General features: G+C 42.8%; 1 long non-coding RNA gene across 1 annotated transcript; it reads right to left on the minus strand.

The window, feature by feature from the left end:
- Positions 1-10,533: 10,533 nt before the first annotated feature.
- Positions 10,534-16,615, minus strand: LOC134157878 (uncharacterized). The gene is made up of 4 exons (XR_009962505.1): positions 16,569-16,615; positions 13,822-13,930; positions 11,456-11,530; positions 10,534-11,250 (listed from the first exon to the last, which is right to left on the minus strand). It is a non-coding gene; the product is annotated as an uncharacterized LOC134157878 (long non-coding RNA).
- Positions 16,616-23,013: the final 6,398 nt, after the last annotated feature.

Raw genomic sequence — 23,013 nt, forward strand, 5'->3', positions numbered from 1 at the left:
CAGGAAGAATGTGACTTTCCCATCAACATGTGACAGGCTACCAGGACAGCAATAGCAGTAGCTAAGACAGAGAATTCCCAGAGCATTCCTACACCCTGGTGCATGATCCAAGCTTCCTCCATCAGTCCAAGCTGAAGACTAGCAGAAACCTGTGCCTGAGTAATACCAAGATCTCTGTTGGGAGAGAATAGTCTGAGGTTAGTCTGGCCATAATGAAGATGGGTTTCCAAGATTTGCTGGACAGAAAACTGTTTCCTATCACAGTAACTGGAGTTGTCAGTCAGGACTGAAGACAACTGAAGAAATCCTGGGACAAATGGTTCTCTTTCAGATAGGCCAGGTTGGAGACAAGATGTCTTGCAGCACCTGAGAGCCCTCACTATGGTTAAGGCAAATGAAAAACTGTCCAGTGTGTTACTATACAAATTGGCTTGAGGGTTGCTTGTTCTTGTCCATCTAGCTCTGCTCAGCAAAATGTAGGCTCATTTCAAGCTCATTAGCAGATGCCCTTGAGGTGTTTGAGACTGGTGCCTCAAGACAAAGGAAGAGGTTTGCAGATCAAAGGAGAGCTTTGATCATCCAGGACATTATTTTTATGAGACGGGCTAAAAAAAGCTCACAAATTCCACAGATATAACGAATAGCGTATGGGGCAATAGGTGGCATAGCTGAACACTCAATCATTAAATTCAGAGGTGGCTTTCTCAACTTGGTGTCTGTTGGGCAGCACAATCTATGGCTTTGCTTGTAGGAGGTAACCCTACTGTTAATAGGAAGTGACCTATTAGTTAAACAGAAAAGCAGGGTGCCTGTGTCCCATGGTCCTGCTTCCCACATCCTGGCTTTTGCTGCCAGCATTATGCTTCAGATCATGACTTCAAAGGTTTATAGAAAGCTCTGTGTCTGTCTGAAGAGCTGTGAACCCAACGCTGGCATGAGAGTTATATGTTGTACTGGGGAGCAATGGGAATCCAGCTTCCCTGTATATATGAAGCAAATGGCACACACAAGATAAGGGACTGGTCCTCTGCAGGGGAGGGCTGAAGAGTTGGGAAAAGGCCATGGGGCTGTTGTAAGGAACCAAATTTTTTTTGGCTTTCCAAGGCCGTTTCATTTTACAGAAGCTATAATGTGAGAACACCACATCATTTGGGTGACCTCTTTGAAAGAGCCAGAACAGAAGGTACGTGCAGGAATGATGTATCACTGATGGAAGAACTGATTCAAGTGCTGATGTGGAAAATACATTTTTCCAAACTGCTTTCTCTTTGCCCTAAAATGATATTGATCTTGTCAGGGGAAATGCTTACAGAGTTCAGCTCTATAGGTTGTAATATACCTGCTGTTATCCTCCAAAGGTGTTAACAGTTACAGACATCTCTTCTTTTGACACATACATACATATGTACATACATACCCATAGACACCCACCCTTATGACTTGCTCTTGCAACAGTGCTGCTGCTGAGCTGAGTTTGACTTTGGCAAGTGTTTTCTAGTTTGGTGAATGTTGACCATCTTTCCTAGAGTGTAATGAGCCCGAAGAGTTTTAACAGGAATGATCACAACCTCAGCCAGCAAGAAGCATGACCCGTGCTGGGTAGAAAAGCTATTCTTTGTGTTCAGAGAAACATTAGCAAAATGTCCTCAAAACTCAGTGGAGCGTGTTGCTGTAGAAGCCTTAAAATACTTCACCAATGCACTCCAAGTTCATTGAGTGAGACTACCTGTCAGCGTGAAGAGACATCAACATTTTGTTCTGACCCTTCACTGGGTTCTGTGAGTACCCATCATTTAGCATTCATAGCTTTGACTGGATGTATATTCACATCACCCTGACAGATGCAAAGACTGGAGGCCAAGCTTTCAGCTATGTCTCAGCAATTATAGATTAGCAAAAACTATCTGAGTCGCTGATGAGACAGTTGTGTTTGCAGTGTGACTGCTGCCGGGAACGACAGAGCTATACAGGTCTGATTTGCCACAGTTCTTCCACTTGAAGACAATGAGGAATGCTGAAAAGTTTGGCAGAAATGCAGTAACTGCAAACATGGCTTGGAAAGGGTAGGAACCACTGACCCAGTTTTATGTATGTCCGGATAACTACCCACAGGAAAAATTCACACTGAGAACAAGCGTTTGTTTTTTTTTTAACGCTTGGAAACTCTGGAAAACAATTTAAAAAAGAAAGAAGTTGAGTGGAGCGGGGTTTCTTTTCCTGACACTCTCAAAAACAATCATTGTTTTCCCTTTTCCTGCACTGCTAAATCACGTTGGGAGTCTTATCACACTTTGGCTTGGCTGGGCAGGTCACATGTCAACACCAAGATAAAGTCATACTGCAAACAGCACAGCCCTTGCCTGCAGATGGACCTGTGCTTGTGGCAATGCCAACAAGCCACAGCCTCTGCTAAAATATTTGCAGGAGTTGCTTCCTGCCCCTGTAGCCCAAAGTATATTTCCTAGGTCAGGAAAATAAAAAAAAAGCATGTAAATAATCTCCTATGAATCACAGAATTGTCTTTCAAGTGGTGAAATGAAAGTAATCAGGGCTGCAAACCTCCCTCCTTGTCTCCAAATAAAGGAAAAAAGAAGGATGTTTTGGTTGTTCCTACGGAGCCAATAAATGTGCTTCAGGGGTCATTAATTTCAAACCCATTCTTTTGGAAAAAAGATTAAGTGCAGCACTGTACCTTATCCTGAATCCCCTGCCAAGCTTTGTTTAGAAATGGCATTTTACTGTTATCTTGTGGGTTATTTTTCCCTATGAGAAAATTCTGCTCGCACAGGGCGGAAGCTGACTGCACGCAGCAGAGAACCCGGCTGCATAGGAAGTGCTACCCTACACTGCACAAGCACACTAAAAAAGCCTCGCTTCTCTTTTTATTTTAAGATCTGCTCTGGCATTGGCAAGTTGCTGAATCGCTGCAGCCCAGCGAGCAGCACAGCATAGGAAGTGAGCTGGCGGTCCTGCCAGCCACCTAAGGTCCCACATCAGCATCCGGTGGCTTTGGGCCACCCGCATCCTGCTGCCGAGGTTCACCCAACCCTTGCTGAAAGGTTTCTCCTCCTTTAACCCTTTCCTTCACCGTGGAAGTGAGCAAAGAGCAGTGATTAAGGCTTTGCAGGAGGTTTTGGGGTCAGAGGTGCTTGGCAGGAGGCAGGCAAGGGGAATGGGGCCTTGTTGGGGCAAGACATGTGGGAGCCCCATTTGGGGCAGGGATGAGTGTAGGTTTCCATGGCACATGTGTTCATCTCTTGTGAGCAATCCATGACTGATATGGGATTACTTCAGGGAGATTATATTTTCCATTCAATCATGGATGTGTCTCTCAAGCATTCATTTCAAATACCATCCAATATCTAACTAAATTACCATGAGCTCCAGGGCATCATTTACCTATTCTGAGACATTTCAACTTATCCTCTGTGTCTTGAAATCAGTTAATGCAATTCTTCCCAGAAAAGCTAAAAAAGTTTGAAGCCTTACGTTTATACAGGCTTAAACAGGTTCTCTTGTGAAAAGTATTCAGTGTGGCTCTGTGTCTGAAGTAGAAATGGCATCATGAGTTCTGAGATTTTTAAAATCATGAGAGGAGCAGGATTTAGCCTATTTCCTAATACAAGACTCCTGAAATGCATTCAAGCAGCTGTGCTGAGACTCTCGGTTTACAGTAAGTCTTATGCAGATATGCCGTATCAGCTTTCCATCAGATTGAAGCCACTCAGGAGAACTTAGAGTGTCCTGAAAGTCAGTGGTTGGGTGTTTTTTTCAGATAAAGCATCTCAGAGCGAGGACTGAAATTAAAATGTGATGTCAAGTATTTTTTTTTTTTTTTTATTCACTAAAAAGTATTTTAGATAAAATCTATACTTAGACTGGGGATCTACCAACTGTATCTTGTGACTCACCTCTCAACGAATGCATGATACAATTAACTTCAGGCCATGCATCATAAGGTCATTTATTTTAAGATTATAATAAAAAAACTCTTGTGGCACATTGTGAAAAACATGTTAAACTTTTAGTAATACCCCTCTGTCAACTGCATCTAAGTGATCCTTCAAGAAGGAGAGACTGGGAAATGGTTATCTAAGGTTCAAAGAGATAAAGAAAGAATTTCTTCATTTGCTTAAAGAGCTAGGAAAGTATTTCAGAGATAACAGTCATCAGGAGACACACCTGGAATGGTGTATGGAAAACTATTTGACATTTTTAGTTCAAAGCATAGAGAAAAAGAAGCTGCATTCAACCAGATCTCCACTGTTTACTCAGTTTAAAAAGAAGCCCAGATTTGAGGACAACACAGAAAACTTTTATTCTATCAGACTGTATCATATCAACTCCTGGACAGCCTTGGAACCAATATTATTTAAGTTGCAGTCATGTCAGCCTGGTCTGCACGGTTAACTACAGCTAATACTACTCTAGCAGCAGCCACAGCTACCTCACTGTTAGCAACGACAAAAAATCAAGAATTTCACCCATTAATAATTCCTCTTGTGATCATCTCTCCTTGATATCAGTCTTCTTTCTGGTTACAACCTCTTAATCTACTCTATACACTATGCATATTGGATTAATATCACCTACAGTATCAGCCCAGTATTTATCCCCTAATAATTGCACCGGATAAATTATCTTTAAATAAAAAAAGGCAGGGTATGGAGGATAATCTTAGCTGTCCTTTCAAGTAAGCTAAAGCTTCCTGGAAATGTATTTCAAACTGATCTTTTCACATCTGTATGGTGTTTGAAATAATTTCTATATGAAAAATAGAAATAAACATAGGATGAAACATAGGACACTTTGGTTTCACAGGTACTGCTTATACATGAATATATGTCAAGATAAAGTGCACAGAGCTACAACAGGAGAGTCTGTGGGAAATGAAGTGGTCTCCAGTCAAGATAACCCAAGGTTGTTTGACAGAAGTCCTGCTGAAGGGGTGAGTATGTCCAGTTCAGAAGAAACTTCAGTGGTTATTTTTGTATGACTGGTTTTCATCAGGGGGACCCCCCATTTAATATGGCTCCAACAGCAAAGCCACTGAGATATAAATATATCATTTTATATATTTACAAAATATATAACTGAGTGTTAAGCTCTGTCAGGGCTCAGCGGAGGCAGGGAGCAGAGGAATGAAATCTGGTGTGGTCTCTTGCTGGATGGATCCTTGCCTGGGATGTCCACAGCTGCTCAGCCTCCCTCAGAGGTGCCAGGATGCACTCTTCTGGTTATAAACACAGCTGCAAAGAAGTGCCACTGGCCAGACGTGTGGCCTCCAGCTAGATGTGCACCTCCAGCCAGACGTGTGTTGCTTCTGGAGAGGGGGCTTAGCGAACCCCCATAATAGGGATGTGAGGCCCTCCACAGCCATAGGTGGTACAAAAGGGACAGAAGGACTATGTCCATCCTGAGAGCAAACCAGGCACCTGCCTGGGACAGACAAATTAGAGGGAAGTGTTCCCAGAGCTGCAACCTGTCCTGGCTATCTGACAATCATGTGGATTCCCCCCACAAAAAAGTCAGCACGGACATTTTTGGTTCATCAGTAACACAGACTCACATGCAAGGCTTGCTGACCAAGCAGCGTGCTGCCTTCCTGGGACAGCAGTAGCAAGGAAAATGTTGGATTACACATAATGAGACTATTGGAAAAGAGCCACAAACTTGTGATGCAGGAAAGGAAAAGCAAAAGTGGCAATAAGAATGGAAAGCAATTTCTTATTACAGGGACTCTCTCATTACAGTGACTGTCTTCTCTTAAAGTCCGTGAGAAAGAGAAATCTGTGTTCGTTTTCAGCTGCCCCAAATGGCTCTGCAGACCAGATGATCTCACCAGGTCATTTTATGATGAGGTGATGATCTGTGGTCTGTCCTCAAGGTACATTTATGCATTCATGTTTCCTTCAGCAGAGTTGTGACTATATAAACTGAGGCCTGAAATCAGTCCATCTGAAACCAGTCAAAGCAGAAGAAACTTGTTCCCCCTTTGGGCATGATGTTAAATAGACCTGTCATCCTGATGCTTATGCTGGTGCTCTACGAGAAAAATGTTCCTCCACCTCATGGCTAATGCCTGCCTATATATTTATAAATGCCCTTTGGCTTGGGCAAATTAAATGTTCAGAGTCCAAACCTAATAAAAGCCCACATGTCACTGATACAGTAAAAAAAAAACCCAAAGCAACCCACCTGTTATTATCACAATATTTCTTGCTGTAAGTCTGTTACATCAGGATGTGGTCTTCCTCGTATTTTTTCTCAGTTTTGTTTACATGACGTGATTTATACGTAACTAGGTTGCTACAAAAATCACAGGAGATGTAAACCATTCTAATGCTAGCACGCCTTCTTTACTGTCACAAGCTACCAGTAACATACCTGAGAAACACTGATAATTAAAGTGCACAGGAAATTCATTTTCTATGAGAATCTTAAATCAACCAGGATGCTGCTGACACCTTTCACAGCCTTTTCTGTGGCTGTGTATGTTGATGTGGATCTAGAACACCTACTGTCTTGTTTGTCTGTGACCGTGCTCTAATTTTGGTATTATTAGTAATATATACAGTCCTGGCACAAAACACACACAAGTTGAAAGATACACACCTTTTGTAAATTATAAACACTCCTAGCTAAAGTGATTTTATGATTAGTTGTGTTATTCTGTTTTATATCTCAGTGTGGTGAAAGCTGGAGAAGCTTCAAGGAAATCTATTTGAATAGATAGAGCTTACACTACTGTAAATACAGAAATACTGGATTTTGTGCACTCCAGAGGACGCTGCTGTTGTAAAATACAGTGGGAAAGTGTGCAGAGCACTTACAAGGTGTCCTTGCTCACTTAAGCTAGCCTAGCCTTTGGTTATATGCTAAGCTGCTGTATAAAACATGGATACTGATTTGGTTTCAGGGTTGTCCTGCCTTCAGTGCAGTCTCTTGCAGCGGTCCACAGCAGATGAATTACTCAGAGTGGTGGGGGATGCTCTGCTCATTCCGACACTGAAACCTCCCTCATAAGAAAGAGAGCATTGTTTCCCAGGGGAGACTCTCCACCATCCAGCTGGGCTCACCTGAGCCAAAAGGGCTGGTATTGCTCTTCCTTCTCCATTCCCCTCGCACACTGATGTCCCCACACTCATCATCACATGCCTACACACACCACACACACGATGCCTACACAGGCTACACAGACCACAGCTCCCGTCCTATCTCTGCACTAGCTCTGCTTCTCACCTCACTCGAAGTCAGGCTCTGGCTCAGGGAGAGCATTTTCAAGAGCATTGCCAGGAACAAGAGTGAGAATTTGATGGAAGAGCTGAGTGTTTTGTATTTTTCACCTGGCTCCAACTTGCAGCATCATCCTCCCACCTGAGAGGAACCCAAAAGTTTTTAAGTCCATTGAAGTGGAAAGATATTCTCAGAATATCTCAGTGAATACTCTCAGAAAGATTTCTCCCAGACTCTTTTCTTTTAATTAGTAAAGCAAGAGGACTGTTTTCTTTTAATTGTTCAGAATGAAGGAGAGACCTGCAGAGGCGTTGCGTGGGGATATCTTCCTGATTATAGATAAACCCTATCAATGTGTCTGTCAGAAAGGCTACACTAAGCAGTCCACCAGACATGATTTATATCTGAGATTTCTATGTGTCAAACCCCACATTACCCATATTGCATGTGTGTGTTTCTTCCCAGTAAGGGAGGGCTTCTGACATCCTCCGCATTGTGTTTCTTTTCTTGCTAAAATTATTTGAAGCAATTTAAGCAGAGCTGGTATGACTTAATTTTTATTTTTTAATAGCCCTCAGAATTTGTAACCTGTTGTTATTCTTCTTGGTACTGTGTGCACAGGAACATGATTTGGCCTTTTCTTAGCCATGCAGTCTTAGATGGCTCCACCATCGCAGTGAGGGTAGAACCCTGGTTTTGGAAGATGCCTGCACAGGATAGGGTCATGCTGTAGCACAACCTTTCCCCAAAGAAACACAACAGATATGCAGGAAGAGGCATTATGGTAACACCCACAGATAACATAGGTTATCAACACCCAGCAGCAATGACATTTAAGATCACTGTGACTATTTCTTCTGAATGACATGGTGTTCCCTGGGCTGGTTCTTTTTTCATATCCCTAGATGCATGACTGTGCATCTGGAGTTGCCCTGCTCCATACTCTCCTGGATCAAAATGCACCAGACAAGCATGTCAAATACAAACCCTCCCTGCCACCACAGCAAGTCAGGACAGCCTGAAAGCTGCCTTCAGTTAAACTGACATTTTCAGCTAGGGACTTGTTGCTCCTCAAAACAGGGACTCTTCTACAGTTTAGTGTCAGCTTACCTTCTACCTGCTAGGTCAAATCAAGCTCAGTGATGATCATAGCAGGATCAGCTCAAAGGAGAACAGCCTCCCTGCCCCTCCATAACGTTGCCTTAAGTGCATGTACATATACCAGGTTTTTTATTCACAGCATCACACTTGAGTTCAGCTGCTTATTCCCTGTGGTTCCCACTGAATTTTTACTTGGACATTTTCCTATGGACTCCCTGCACTGTGATCACTAGAACTTAGCCCCTGCATGACTGTAGAAGTCAAGGGCTGGTGGGAATCCATTTCTGTCTCTGCAAACAAGCTATAGAGCAGGGCTGATCAGTTGAGTCCTGTAGGAAATGGCCTGCCTGTGAAATCACAACAAACTGATGGATTACTGTAATTTGAGTCATCTCCCAGCTGTATAGTTTGTGTAGGCTTATCAGTGAAGCTGCTAAAAAGCAACATTCCTCTTCTAGGCATTGTTTGATGCCTTTTTCAACAAAACTCATCACCTTTCTGCCCCTTTACATCCTCCTTCAATACTGTCTTCCTCAACAGCAACAATTTGTTTGTATCTCAGAAAGATAAGCAAAATACTGCATATTCTTCCTGATTCAATTTTTCCTCAGAGGAAGGAGAGAACTGCAGCTGATGTGTCCACATCTGTGCTCTGGAGAATGAGCAAGAACTTCAGACTTAAATGAAGCAAGTTAGAAAAGTCAAGCTGTTGAATATAACCCAGTGTAATACATCAGGATGTTATTTAGTACACAAATACTAGTTTATGGTGGTGGGAAAGCACACAAACCATAAATCATGATAAAATCTGCTTCATTGTGCTTGACTGAAAATCCAAGATGCTGAGATTGATTTATTTCATTACATTGAGAACATTTCAATGAAGGTTTCATTTTTGTTTTGTTTAAAAAAAAAAAAAAAAAATTTCCATGAAAACTTTCTGTTTCAGTGAAACTTCAGTCAGGAAGACCCTTAATTCTGGAAAGGTCTTTGTGGGCAAACAAGAAAGAGTTTCCACTGTCAAATAACTCACATATCTGTGGGTTAGTGCACATTGCACACAAAAACACAAAACAAAAAAGATCCTTTGTTTGAATCCATTTTGAACTTTCTGTTTGAAATCTTGGAAAATGTTTTAGGTTCCACAGAAGACAAGCAATTCACACTTTAGACTTCACTTCAAACCCCAGGGAAGAGGCATCAATCTCTTTCCTTTGTGTCTTGTTGCAATAGTGAGAGACCTCATGTAAAAACCCCTGCCTCATTTTTAAACTTTCCTTGTTGGTTTAAGTTAGTTAAATTAGAGCCATTTGTTTCTGTTAAGCCTTGCTCTCCTAAAGTTTTGTGTTTTCTTTCAGTCAAGGTACTTAGGCAGTGCAATGCTCTCATGTCTTCCTTTTATTCCTGTGATGCTAGAAGACATGCTCTCTTTGCCTTATTTCAGGTATTTTTTCCAGTTCCTCAAAATTTCTCTGGCTCCCCTCTCTCTGTGGTTTTTAACAGTCTTTTTCAAATGAGCCATGTGTATCAGATGCCAGACTGGCTTACTGGGGCCCTCAGCTCTTGGCCCTAGATGCTCCTAACTAGCTAACTCCTTCCCTGGCCATGGTCTGTACGTTGTTCCTTTTTGGATGTCCTTTCATGTGGCTGGGCCAAAGCAAATCAAAGACTACAATGAGACCTTTCAACAAAATTGTTATTAATATGTATTACAGCAGTGCCCAGAGTTGCCAGTTGAGATGAAGACTGTATGTGCTGTCTAGCTAGACATTGTCTTCGTCCTGAAGCTGAGACAATCCTTGGGTAAAAGTCTGCCACACTCCCCTGAAGTATCTTGTTGCTCAAAATCACCAGCCCCATTGAATTCAGTGGCACCATCCGCACATCAAAGTACTCTTTTCATGAATGACAGCAGCAGCAAACAGCCACAGCAATCTGGTTAAGTTTAGAATAACCCTATTCCCTGGATATATGGTATTTCTTGTATTCATTGTTAAAGATGAGGTGAAGGAGAAATAACACAAAATCTGTGGAGCTGCTTGCAAATCCTTTGTGAGAATTCTACTTCTTCTACAATGGAAGTAAGAGACATTTTAAAATTAGGATTTTGGAATGCTGATTCACTAAACTGGTAGACAAGGGCATACGCATTTGTGGCTAGTGAGAATTCAAATGATTCAATAGATAATGCATAAATTAACTGACTTTAAACTTTACTGGAAGACTAGTAAATAAGAATGGGATGTGGCTATTCTGCTTCAGCTTTACTCCATTATTAATAAATTCTGGCTATTACTGGGGATGTATCACTGTGCAGGGCCTTGCTGACCTATCAACCCCTTTAGAGTTTAATTAATGAAGATAAATTACTGTATATAAGTCTTTCACATCCAGTAGTAAATTGCACTTGAGCATGAATAAATGATGGATTTTTTTCTCATCAGCGATACACCTTCCTCAACAGGGCAAGCCCTTGGTCCATGGTCCCAGGCTGGGCCTTCCAAGCACTTCTGATCTGCTTCAAAAATGTGGGTGGAGGCACACGGGCCTGGGAGCCAACTTGCAAAATGAGAGAAAGATCATGGAGCATCCCGTGTGATGTTCTAGTGTTGTAGTTCCATTGTCTCCACATTAAGTCATATTTGAAATGGGTGGATAATACTGAGGATAAATGAACCATTAAGTTTAATTTACTCTCATTTTCAGAAGGGGTTGAGGGCTTCTGTGAACACTGCAGAATTCCAAAGTTCTTATTAACCCAGAGTTTTATAAAATTAATTTATTGTGAAATATAGACAGAATAATAAAGAAAGATCAGCAGTGTTTGTCTGTTTTAAGACTCTGGTAAATTAAGTCTTCTTCTTGCAGACTTGCTCAGCTGCAGATAAGGTTGGAACATCCAGATTTCTTAGCCTAACAAAAAATAAATCAGTTACTTCATGCTTTGTCTTTTTCTTTTTTAAATTTGTAAAAGGCTCAATTATGAGAGAGTTTTTTTGGAACTACAGTGTCAAGTGGAAATCATCTTGATTCTTTACCAGATTAAATGGACTCACTGTGTGCTTTGGGGATTAATTCAGAGAAGATAGAAGCCGAGGATTCGAAAGCAGCTACTAACCTGGAGTGAGAACCACAATGGCCCTCAGGTGCTCTGATCTTCGGCGCTTCAACATCTTGTCTATAGGACCCTAGGCTTTCGAGAAGAAAGCAGAGTCCTGAACTTGGAGCCAAATCTCTCTCCAACAGGACTAAACCAGAGGGTTCAGACCCACATCTCCCCACCCACCTGATAGGAAGACCCTGCTTTGCCCTGTGAAGCTGTACTGCTCTGCAGCAAAGACTAAAGGCTTGAAGGGGACAACAAAAGAGGGAATACAAAAGTAGCTGTGGTCCAGGGATTAAGGGACTCACCCAGAAGGGAAGAAAACCAATTAAATCCCTACTTTAAGGGCTGTTTATGCAGATGAATGCAAAGCAGGCAAGCTGCTTCTGGAACAAGGACTGGCATGAAAGTAGCACTCTTCATTCAGGCATTCAGCTCTGATGGATTTGGGGAGTGAGGGTCCTGGAAGGGAGGTCCCTTCAGTAATGCTGGGCATTATGAGGTCTCTCTGCTGATGGACAGTCTGTCACAATTTCAGCACTGACTGCAATAGTAACAAGCTTTAAGCGTAAGGATTTTGAAATATTTTAGGATGAAAGCTGCTGCGCACAGTCAAACCACTGTGCAACAAGGCATCACTTTAATCCATTAGCTCTCCATTATGGGCTAAGTATGTTTCTTAATTACTGAGGCTGACTTTGGAGAGTGGCTTAACCACATGATTATCACTAACATGACTGAAAAGTTTATTGTTGCATCCTAGACTTTGCCTAATACCTTAATTTCACCCTTAGAGCTGTGCCTGCAGGCAACAGTCGAATGAGATCCATTTAAGGAAAAATGTGTTTAGCATCAGCATTCAGGATTTAGTGCACAGAGCTTGATCCTCTCTTTATTTGCAATTCCCTGTTCAGTCATTTCTCTTGTACACTGTGAGTGCATCTTGTGCTCTGAAAAGGCCAGGCTGAGGGATAACATGTGGTGCAATTACAGCAGAGCTGCTCTTCCTGAAGTTAAGGAATGTGAACTCAAGGCTTCCCAGGCCTGTCCAGTTTTTTAAAATCAGTTGCGTCAAGCACAGAACAGGAGGAAAGGAACAGACAGGGTTTTACAGCCTCAGCTTTAAAGCCTCTTTCTCCTCCCTTGGGCTGCTCCCAGTGTCACCAGTGAACAAGCTACAATCTCAGCTCCCCGATGATTTGTGTTCAGAGGCAGGGAGCTGACACATCCCTGCCTCCCTGCAACCCCTATCAAGGGCAACAGCTGAGAATACAGGGAATGCAGTAGCTCAGGTCACCTTTCTCTCACCCTCCCCTTCAAAATACTCCTCTTCCAGAAAGGAAAGCAACAGCTTGCTCTGACAGCACTGCACCATTCAGCAAATCTCCTCAAATTCACAATAATCAAGGTTGTGTGGGAAGAGTTTACAGGCATCAGTGTAGAGCAGGCAGTTGAGCCCTTAGAAGCTGAGGGTCTTGGTCAGGAAAACCATCTCTGCCAGTGCGAAACTGGTTAAAAATGTTGCTTCTGTCTCTATTTCAAGCCCTTTCTTCCCACTCACATGCTGCAGCTCATGCTCCCCTCAGTTGTGCCAGGGCAGCTGCTTTGAGGACTGTGCTGCAAACAGGATCAGCTCAATGACCACGGTTTAAAAATAGACCTTTTTCTTTTCTTTTTTTTTTTTTAGTTATTCTTTAACTCAAATTATGTCAATAATCTGCTCTTCACTCCAGCAACACAAGCTGTTTTGTTGCTTAATGGAGGAGGCAGACAGACGTGGTGTTGGGAAGGGAAACTGTGGCTAAGGAACTGTTTCATGGCAATACAGCCCTGCTCTCTCACCACGTTCCTGTAGTACAACCTGGATACTCCAATGTGTACAGGACTCTTTGGCCAATAATACTGAGCTATACACTGCTTGGTCAGGCAGCAGGATAAATTTATGCCCAGTGAAACATGGATACACTATTGCATGTCTGCTGAATGGACTGTGTCATCTTTCAATATTCATGCTGACCTTATCTTATGTGAAGCAAAGCAATACCTTTCCCCATGTAAAGACCCCAAGGACGAAGTTCCCTTATACACATTCCCACTTGTCTGGGAAGGAGTTCAATAAGCAGAATTAAGCACCTAATTCAAGCCTAGTGTTTTTGAAGGAGACACTACTGGAAGAGCCATGGCTATTCAGCACCGGTGGCTTCTGTTTTGGTGTATCTATAAGAGGGGGGAGTACCCCAGGCTTGAATGTGCTGGTCTTAAGCTCAAGTGCCTGAGCGTCAGGCCCAGAGGTGGTAGCAAGATACTTTGCTGTATCCGTGGCAGCCTACATAATGGTGAGAAGGAGGAGGAGAAGGAGGAGGAGAAGCAGCAGCTCCCACCTGGACCTCCTCTATGTAAATACCATGCTCAGAAGTACTAAAACAGGACTGCTCTCAGATGCTGGGACACAGACAGGAAGAGCAGGGAGAGGCAGGACCTGCCTGACTACTGAAAGAAGAAAACAGTTCATTTAGATCACAACTCGAAGGAAATGGTCTGGGGCCCAGCGTATGCATTAGTTGAATAGTGTGTGGTGCAGAAAGCATTGGTGGAGATGATAGCTTGCATATGAAAACAAGCCTGAACTACAAGAAGTATTTAGCTGCTAGTCTTAATACTGGAAGTCCTCAGCCATTGTGCACTCCTGGGTGACTTACCTGGTTCAAGGAGTAACTGCATTTGACTGCGTGCATCAACAGTTCAGGTCCAATCAGTTTTACTGGATTAGAGGTGCAACACTTTAAAATGTAGCTCTTCTTGGATCTGGAAGACATACAGCTGATTTCGTGTAAAGCTGAGCTTGATAAACCATGCTGCACTGAGGCTAGCTCTGCAAGAAATGAGCTTGGGCATCTTGGTGCAAGGCGATGGAGAGCATGCTCAGTCAAGGTTACAAACCTCAGTGAATTGCATGGACCTGCTGCTCCTGCTCTCCCCAGCTCCTACACAATCAGAGACTTCTCACTGCTCAGCTTCAGCTGTGACAACCAGGCCAAACGCACCTCAGTTTACATTTCTCACAAAACTTGTCATTTCCACAGATACCAGCAGAACCATTCAAAGGTTACTCACTAGAAGGACACATGAACATGTAAATAAATGTACTATATGCACACATACACCACCCCATGGAACACAGGATGGTTTTGGATTTCTCAGTGGTGGAAACATGTGTAACTCACGGCAATGAAGTTAAACTAAAGAAAGAGAAATTTACATTAAATAACAGCAAAATATGCTGGATTATGTACTATCCTGCATAATAACCTGCGTTTCTAATATTCAACAAAAATTGGACTAAATAATCAAAACAAAGCATAGAGAATATTTTTGCTCAGATGAGACAGGCAGAGAGATAACCTTACTGGTCTTCATCCCTTTCTACTTTCCATGAATCTGAGAATGATTAATGGTTTATTTCCCACAGAACATGTAAAAAAAAAAGTACTTTTTTACCACTCATAACTGAGCTTATTAAATACTTCACTGGACTCAGATAACTCTGTTCATACGAACAAGGCAACAAACATTATCCAAAGGATGGCCACTTTCTGATTTGCCTGAAAACATCACTGTAGCCAAGACCCTTGCATCTGAGTCTGAGCCAAGTTGAATTCATAAGGTGGATTTACAGCACAGCCTGCTTCACACATATTTTATAGGGATTTTAACTATTTTGACTCAAGGCACATTTTACCCTGAGGAGGTTAAATGACACTGCCCTGGGCCAGATGTCCTACTGGAACTTGTGGTTACCTTAAGGTAACCACAGTACCATCCAAACCAAGCAAGGGCCTGAGACCTCGTGTTTAAGCAGCCCTTAAATGATTACTGACCCAAAGCCAAACTTTCTCTGCCTTTTTTTTTCAGCTGAGGGGCCTGAGCTTGGTTGCTTTGCCCCGTTGAGCAGGACAGCAGCATTAACACCAACATTAGCACATACCCCCGGGCACTTCATTTAAGCAGGAAGGGAACTTGTTAAAATGAATGTCTACTCTTCAACTAGTCAGACAACATCCTCAGCCACCTACACCTCCCTAGTTATCTCACTCTGTTTTTAAAAATGGGGAAACCTTCCTCAAAAGGACACAAGAGTTTGATTCTTACATTGCAGAAAGGGGATGTGATGAGCGTTTCCTACCAGCTATTCTTTCCTTGGGCCTTCCCTGCACACAACCATTCCAGATATTGCTTCTGAGGTACCTGTTATCATCCATTAACAGGAAAAGAGAGCCTGTAAGTCTAAATAAGGAGTTCCAGATCTTCCTGCTGGAGCCAGGTGCATTATTTTTAAGCCTCTAGTTTAATGCAAGCACCAGATTTGGACGATCTGAATGCTGCTTTTGTCCTTATAACGCCCCATAAAGCTCTCCTTATTTGACATTACAAATGTCAAATCTCCTTATTACACCACTGTCAGCTCAGAAAAGTATTTATCCCTATGGATATTCTCCATCTGAATTCTTCTTAAACTTTTGCCTCCTGAAATTCAGTATTGCTAAGGCTGACATCATGATGTAGTTTAACATACTTGCGACTGAAACAAAGTGTCTAGGTAGGATGTAGATTAAGTCTAAATTTGGAGGGAGTAACATTTTCTTCAAACATCCCAGTTTCATATGTGAATGACAGTTTTAACTGGGAACTGGCAATGATTCCAGCAAACTATGCCAGAGCAGCTGAGGTACGAGAAACAGGTGACCTCATTTCTCTCCTGCCTGCCAGTAATATCAGCACAATGGCTCATTATTCCTCTGCTTACTCATGGGCTTTTGGATATTCACCCTTGCATTGGCTTCTGCATGTTCACCCTTGCAATATCAGGCCATAACAGTGCTGAGTCCTGATCTCTGTACCTCATCCTCTGACATAAAGTGGAAAAAGGCTATTAGCTGGCCTTTATAAAGCACAGTATGAGACTCCCTTATCTTGCGGATGTCAGTACTCAGATTCAAAACTTCTGAAGGCGAATGGCTTTGTACAGATCTTTGCCTATAATGAAATAACCCAAACTGGCAAGAGACATCGCGGTCTACGTGAGCAGCTGGTAGAACTGAGGTTTGGCAAACATATTCCTCTTTCTCACCGGTCAGAAACAATCTCAGTGATGGTTTGAAGTAACGCGAGGGCCACCGCGGGAGACTGAGGACAGGCTGCTTCGCTGGACGTGTGGGAGCGTCGCCAACCCCGGCACCTCCGCACGCTTTCACCGCTCGGGCTCCCGAGGGAAGGACCTGCCCCAGGACGCCGGAGCTGATGGATTCGCGCGGCAGCTGGGACTGCTCTGGACACCGAAGCTCTTCGCTGCAGAGCACCCCCCCTCCGCGCCGGCCCAGGGCCGGGCTCTGCCTCCCTCTGCCGGGCTCTGCCCCGCTGCAAGCGCGGCCGGCCGAGGAGGCGTCTCTTCCGTGACGTTGTAAGTACGTCACGGCGCGTGTCTTCAGGGGTTCCCCTCCAGGCGCGCGATGAGGGGCGGGTGGCGGTCACGCGGCGGGTGTGCGCGCTCTGGGTGTCCTAACAGCACCTCCGGGACGCAGTGAACACTTGGGGGGCCGCCATAGGCACCGCGCAGCAGCACGAGCTGGGGCGGTTTCAATGGCCCCGGTCATTGCACTGCCTCTGACGCTTGTGTAACCAATGGGGGCAGAGATCCCACCAAACGTGGGTTGCTCACCCATGTACTCACCAGCCTACAAGATACCGAACCAGGAACCATCAGGACCTCAATTCCAGCAGCCTCTCTAGGGAAAATGAATATACAATGTCCACTTTAGAAAAAGCAAAGAACAGTATTTTTGACGATGAAAACAAAACGCAATGTATGAAATATATTACAATAAATAAAATGTTGTATCGGTATCAGACGGCAGTATTTGCAGACTCTGCTTGTGCTGCTGGAATTGAAAGCGTATGTTATTAATGAGCTACAAGTCAGGATGTCTGTATGAGGATTCCTCCTTAGACGTTTCCCCTTTCTCAACCTTGAAATTCCAATCTGGGGAAGTCCATGCGCAGACATGACATGGGGCTAGAACCCAGAGCAGTGCACTCCCAACCACTCAGCCACCAAAGCAAGTAGGCACAGCATGAAATAAAAAGTGACTGTTCCACTATGGCTTTAATCTATCTCATCTGAGGCTGCCATGGTCATCTCCCTCCTTTCCTTCCCTTGGTCACCCAGCTGAGTCTGAGGAGGATATCAGTTTAGTTTAGGCATGGCCCTGGAACAGCTTTTGGATAGGCTTTTTTTACATGGATGTTCTAATGATCTCACACTAACCCCACTGACATCAGCTGTTCTGCAACTACAACCAACCAATTGTATCTGCAACAGCAGGTAATGCATTGCATAACACTCCCTTTATGTGCTCTCTGATTAAATTAGTGCTTTGCCTAAATAAAATTGGAAAAACTGGCATACTTTCTATTCTCAGGATGCCAGTGCATTTTATTGCACAGAGTGATTAGATACCTAAGGCAATTGACCTGTACAAAGTGGGGTTTGTCAAAAATAGAACAGAAAGGCTTTTGGAGAACTCATTACCCTCCCTGGGAAAGCAGTAATTGGAAATGCTATTTTAACTAGCTACCTAGTTCATTTTAATATTCAAATACTAATTCCTCCTTTCACTGCTATAAATGCCTTAACTACCTTAGTTATCAGCTCCTTAAATCTAGCACATTTGTTCTCAGCTATTAACATGTATCTTGCTGCTGCTAAGCTGTGCTTAAAATTGATGGGGGAACTCTGCACTCATATGCCTCCACAAGAAGAAGCCCATATGGTTGCTACTCCTCCAACATTATGCCCAGTGATTTGTTTCATTCAGGATCTCAGCTGATAATGCAAACCATTCAGTATTGTGGGGATGGCTTTTGTTCCCATGAAGCCTATGAGCCTTTCTGTCTTTGGCCATCAGTGACAACTGATAGGGTTAGAGACACCAGCAGGTCTGGAGGTGACCTGATGTATCTATCACAAAGCCACAAGAGTTGGGGTTTTCCACAGGATATGAGGTAGGACTGAAGGGTAACATTTGCACAGGCAGGCCAGCCATGAGGCCGGGCTCTTATCTTAATATACGTCAACCTCATTCTCTGAAATACTGGTCTGCTGGGGATGGTTCACCACAGCTAAAGTACCGAAATAGCAGGAAGCCTTGGCCAAGAGTGAGGTTACCAAACCTCCCCACAACGCCAGCCTTGGCACCATGCTGCAGCATAGTTATTTCATTCTGTACATCAAGATTTCTAACACAGGGCTTGGATCCCATGAAGTCACAGTGACTCTTTTGGGCGCACCCATATGTCATTAGTTAGCACATGCCATGTAGACGAGGCCCTCAGTACCATCGGTTAGTGGTGGCCTTGGCAGTGCTGGGGTAAGGGTTGGACTGGATGATCTTAATGGTCTTTTCCAACCTGGTTTATTCTATGATTATAAAAAGGAATCAAAATGTCAAGCAAAGGGAACAAAGAAAATAAATATAAATAATTTAAATAAATAGTGAATAGAAAAAATAGGCAAAAGAGGATGTAACAAACACTGTATGGCTGAGGCAAGAGAACAAACCCAGCATTTACTTGTGGTATTCAAATACAGAAAAAAAATGCACTGATTTCATTGAGAGCAGAATCATGCCTTGGCTTGATGCCTGTGAGATTGCAAGAAAAGATATCTATGTTTTCCGCCTGAAATAACCCGTGCATACTGAAAATTCACTACTTTTCACTTTCGTGAAAATTGTTGACTGCCAACAATTTTTTTTATATCATATGGAGGGATTTGTGGTTTCTGAATTGTACTTCAGGGATGTTTGGTGACCTATGAAACCCTCCCATGTTTCTGACACTACCACAGTGCAGGTCTCTTCAAGTAACACAACCGTCTGCCAGGACTTCCTCCAGTTTCAAGGGCTTCAGTGGTCACAGAAGTCATATCAAAACCAAGTAGCTTCTCTTTTCCCAGATGAGTAAAGTCTTTAGGCTTATTTATGAATATTAAGATTTCTGTATTCAAACTAGATCATTAGTTTTCTTTGAGGAGTCTGTAGACTGTTTTAGCCTTAAGAAGTAACTAGGAAAAGCAAGCATATGAAGAGCAGGCTTCCTTCCATGTACCACATGAAATTACTCCTCCTTTGAAAGAAGTGTAGGATGCCCGCACATCTGAACTGTTCAAAAGCACTGCAGACATAACCAGGAAGAAAATCAAATCAAAACTAAACTGGAATGAGAGGGAGAGAGAAGGATTTATGAGGAGAGGCAGCTCTCCTAGCAGGTCAGCATTATAAATAAGACAAGAGTAGGATACATTGAAACAAGTCCTGTCACTGGATTTCACCAAATTCATTGTTGAATATTGGATCCTTCATTAACAGATTAATACCCTCTCAAGTAACTGAGAATGTCTTTTGTCTCTCCTCTGTTCAGCCATTAATACAGCAGAGGCAAGCACATCCTTGACAGAGGATTTCTTGTTAAAAGTATTTTAGACTGTGTATGGTTCAGAGCAAGGGCTGACTCCCAATATCCCCTCCCTCGTGTGAAGTCACTGACAGCTAAGCTACAAACTCAACTTGTGGTTTTGAGTATTCAATGAATTTTTGTTTCACAATACTTCTTCACTTGAAGGAGAGCGAGCACACAGCAACCCTGGTGCTGAAGGCCTTTCACTCCAAGCTAATCACAGTGTGTGAGACCTTGTACAAAGAGCAACAGCACTCACCAACCCTGCAGCCTTCTAAGTAAGATCCATACCTGAGAACATGGCCTGGCTCTTTGCTTCCTTGTAATTGGTAGTATTTTCTCCAATTCGCAGGGAAGGGAGAAAGGCAAAGCAAAACTGAACTATTAACATTTAATATTTTGACAACAAGGTATGACTGTTGCTCTTGTTTTTTTCAGCTGTTCAGATGGGCAGCTAAATGCAAATATGACTTTTTCAAGTAGTCCTACCAAGGTGTCAATTAGCTGTGAATTTGCAGATTCAAAGGTTTTAGTTATGGACACAAACCCACTTGTGGTTAATGTATTTAATAATGTGCTGCACTACATTTCTAAGAACTGCTAAAAGACTGCAAATGCAGAAGGTGGCCTGTTTTCTCTCCAGCTAATGCCAGTTGTCCTAAACTCAAGGAAATATACCACTCCCTTCAACCCTGCCCTTTCCAAAAACTGGAGCTGGTTGGACTAAATGTTCTTTAAAAGTCACTTCTGACACCAAACATTCTGTGATTCTACAAAATCCTACCAGTAGTCCAATCTTCAACATAATTCACACATTCTAAATATTAAATGCTCTGAAAATAACACAGTCTCAAGCCCTCCTTCACAAAGCTTTCTTCCCTGTTTACTGGTGTTGCCTTGCAGTGCTACAACCCACACAGGTCTAGCTGTCCCAGTGAATCCCTACATGCATCCAGCTAGTGTAAATAAAGAGACAACCAGGCTGCAAGACACATATTTTGAATGAAGTTTCCCCTGAAGAGCTATCAGCTTCCCCTTATCCATTTTTCTGTGCTGGTTGGCGCTGTGAAATGAAGAGCCGATTTGGTTTGGCTTTTGGCCATTTGCATAGGTCTTATTAATGAGACTTTGGATTTATTTAAATTTTGTTTCCAGCAGACTCCACAGCCAGGATAAACCCTACTTGTGCACACGCAGTGAAGCTCAGTGACAAGCCTGTACTTGTACAACAACTTCAAAGCCAAACTCATCTGGCAACCTGGGCACACCCGGTATTTTACTCCTCCAATTTCTGCCACGCACCACCCACTGTGGATTTACAAATTGATGTCTAATTGGCAAAAAACTAAGTAGACACCTGGATTCCCTTTTCTGTGTTGTGAAAGAACCTCTCTCCTAACTGGTTGTCCTACATCTTGCAGGCACTTTAGATTTTATCTGGACTGATGGATTTTGCCAGCTGAAGTCCTGCTAGCACAGGTTTCTGACAGTGGTTTTGAAAAGCTGCCCAGAAAAGGAACTTGAAGCAGCCACGGAGAGTGAAGATAGGAGATGTGGCAGTGCTATCTAGCGAGACTTACACAGTTTAACACAGAGAGTAAAAAACTGCACTCAGGTGGGACAGTCTGAAATCTGACTTTTTAAATTTAGTTTATATCAGGTCAGTATGCAAATGGTTCTGTAATTTTTAGGGTCTGAAATAGGTGGTGGGTTCCAGGATTTGGTTTGACTGGTATAAGCTGCATGCACAGTAGGAATTTTTTTTTTTTTTCCAGTTTAGCTGTATCCATCTAATATCAGCAAAATTTTTCAGCTACAGACCCAGCCTGAAAACCAGCTGGTTTTAATATCTTGGAAAAGCAATGTAGCCTCATGCAGCAATATTAGAAGCAGCTGATATTCTCATTTGTGCAGTAGAAGAAAAAGAAAATGATTTGATTTGGTACTGGGAACAGTAGTGCCTAATATGATATCTCAATTAAATGAAATTAAAATCAAATTGAAATTTGGACATTCTTTGTCATTCTTTTTCCTTCAACAAGCAGGAAAAGAGGCAACTGATTTGTTAGCAAAATTACCATGATTTCATGGAAATGGTTTTCTTTCTACAGAGGGCAGTTTTGAAGGAAAATAATACGTATGGAAAATCACTATGACCTGCTCAAATCAGCAACGGAACAGTATCAATATTTAAGGGAGGAAAGCAGAAGGCTGCTGCTGCTAAATATTTATCCCCTGACATTTGGCTCTGTATTTAAGTGGAAATGTCAGTGATACATTAAAAAAGAAAGTGATATACCTTTTACAGGGCATGTGACAATTTGAAGTTACAGCTCAGCTCTCCAATGGACATAATGGGGTTAAACAAGAGTAAATACTGAGGCAACTGTTATAAAATACGTCTCGGAAGAAGCCGTTGAACAGTAAATGCTCAGGCATTGGGTTGCTTATGTTAAGTATGTGGCTGCTGCAATGGTCATTTGCTATATACCATTACATCCTTTTTTACCAGAGCACATGAACTAGGTTTGCAGCATGCTACCTGGTGGTTGTGTGCTCCTAGGAATTTCTTTTAGCATTTGAGCCCTGATAGTAACCACCCATGAAGTACTGCCAGATCTCAGCTCCTCCTGAAAGCAGCAGGAGTGAATAGCTCAAGAGCTGCGCAGGGCCAGACCTCTCCAGTGACCCTTCCAAATGTTTGAAAAATCCTGTGCAGTTCATCCCACGGGCACGGCTGGAGCTTCTCTAGCAGGGGTGCAACACCTGAGAGATATCCCTAGCAAGATTTTCTCATTCATTTAAGTAAATTTATGGCCTCAGAGGACATGGTTCTTAAGACACTGTTTTGAATGGTAATAGTGCCTTATGGATCTCCTGTTCATCTTGCAAATTCTCACACGTTATTCCTTTATTGAGCCAAATCAGGCATGTGTGTGCAGCCACATGGTAAACTGATCTGGCTGGAAAACAACCCCATTTTCATGAATCATTCCAAGCTGTCTGCATTCCACCACTTGGTTCACTACCTAGCTGTGCAACTTGCTAAAACAGTAGTTTGG

The sequence above is a fragment of the Pezoporus occidentalis genome, unplaced genomic scaffold (assembly GCF_034315485.1).
Source record: "Pezoporus occidentalis ecotype Australia unplaced genomic scaffold, CSIRO_AGI_Poc_V1 ctg122, whole genome shotgun sequence".
Taxonomy (NCBI): domain Eukaryota; kingdom Metazoa; phylum Chordata; class Aves; order Psittaciformes; family Psittacidae; genus Pezoporus; species Pezoporus occidentalis.